The sequence below is a fragment of the Chinchilla lanigera genome, unplaced genomic scaffold, assembly GCF_000276665.1.
Source record: "Chinchilla lanigera isolate Chin_1 unplaced genomic scaffold, ChiLan1.0 scaffold00012, whole genome shotgun sequence".
Classification (NCBI taxonomy): Eukaryota; Metazoa; Chordata; class Mammalia; order Rodentia; family Chinchillidae; genus Chinchilla; species Chinchilla lanigera.
Genome location: NW_004955413.1, coordinates 33,341,819 through 33,343,573, shown reverse-complemented (window position 1 = coordinate 33,343,573; position 1,755 = coordinate 33,341,819).

Below are 1,755 nucleotides of genomic sequence, written 5' to 3'. Positions count from 1 at the left end.
GATAGGAGCTCTGTCACCGGGTTTTGGGGTGCGGGCATCTCCTAGAGAGGGTTTCTAAGTTCTTTCTGTCCTGAGCAAAGAGTTGGTCAAGACAAGCACAAAGGTCAGGGGTGTAGCTCAGGGGCACAGTGCCTGCCTAGCAAGCGTGAAGCCTTTAGTTTGCTTCCTGGTACTAAAAAAAGAAAACAGAAAAAAAAAAGATAAGCACAAATGTCAGCAAAGTTTTCTTAAAGGTAGTATTATTTTTTTAAAAAGTAGACAGCTAAGTTAGGCAGAAATATAGTAGGCAGGCAGGACTGGGCCCTGGAGGGAGTGAGTCAAAAAGATAAAAACTAACCAGGTCTGTGGCTGAAAGCCCTCTGAAGATTAAACTCACAATGGCTAGTTTTACATACTTCCCTAAGGGATGAACGATGCTTGAGATCATTGGTATCACCCTTTTGAGATTTCCCATTATCTCACTAGGGGTAGGCCATCCTCTCCCACCTACTAGGACTAGAACCCGTGAGACTGAGACCACTAAGACTGAAGACAACACTATGACCAGATTATCTGCTAAGGTTAGTGATATCCTACATGTACCCCTGCTATCATTAGATCAATATTACCTAAGTGACTATACTTGTTTTCTTTCCTTTCCTTTTCTTTTCTTTTCTTTTCTTTTCTTTTCTTTTCTTTTCTTTTCTTTTTTTTTTCTTTTCTTTTTGAGGGTTTCACTACACAGTTTAGGCTAGCCTTGAACTCACTTTGTAATCCAGGCTGGCCTTGCAGCAATCCTCCTGCCTCAGCCTTCTGGGATGACAGGCATGCACCACTATACTTGTAATCTTATTGGTTAATCATAATTTTGATCCACGTTGTACCCACTTCATGATTTCGCGCTATAAAAGTTCCTTTGAGCCAGGCGTGGTGGCGCACGCCTGTAATCCCAGCACTCGGGAGGCGGAAGCAGGAGGATCGTTGTGAGTTTGAGACCAGCCTGGGCTACAAAGTGAGCTCAACACCAGTCTGAACTGCATAGCGAGACCCTGTCTCAAAAGGACAAAAAAGAAGTTCCTTTGAGAGGTGAGCTTTTTGACAACACATTTGGGACCCCTCCTTCCTCTCAGGAGCAGGCCTACTTCCTATTCTCCATTTCTATTCCCTATTCCTTTTCTTCAGTAAACTTTCCTACTCTTTTTTTTTTTTTTTTGTCTTTTTGAGACAGAGTCTCCCTATGCAGTTCAGGCTGGCTTTGAGCTCATTTTGTAGCCCAGGCTGGTCTCGAACTTGCAAGGATCCTCCTGCCTCACCCTCCCGAGTGCTGGGATTACAGTCATGTGCCACCATGCCCAGCAAATTTTTTTACTCTTAACCTGCACTGTTCCTTAGAATTTATTCTTTGACTTCAAGGGACATGAACTTGGTGTATTTGACATCTAGCATTTCCCTTGTATCAGCAGGAAAAGAAACAGGCTCTACAGAGTGAGTTTGGGCCAAGTCAAAGTAGAAACAGAAATGCACCCTACAGCTCAAGGGCAGGCCATCTACGCCATAGAGAACACAGTGGTGAAAACTCAGTGTGATCTGTCCTTTTTGTCACCCACTCCTCAGGCTGATATCAGGCCACCCTATCAAAAACTTGCTCAAGGTCGGGCATGGTGGTGTATACCTGTAACCCCAGTACTTGAGAGGCTGAGGCAAGAGGATCCTTGTGAGTTTGAGACCAGCCTGGGCTACAAAGTGAGCTCAACACCAGTCTGAACTGCATAGTGA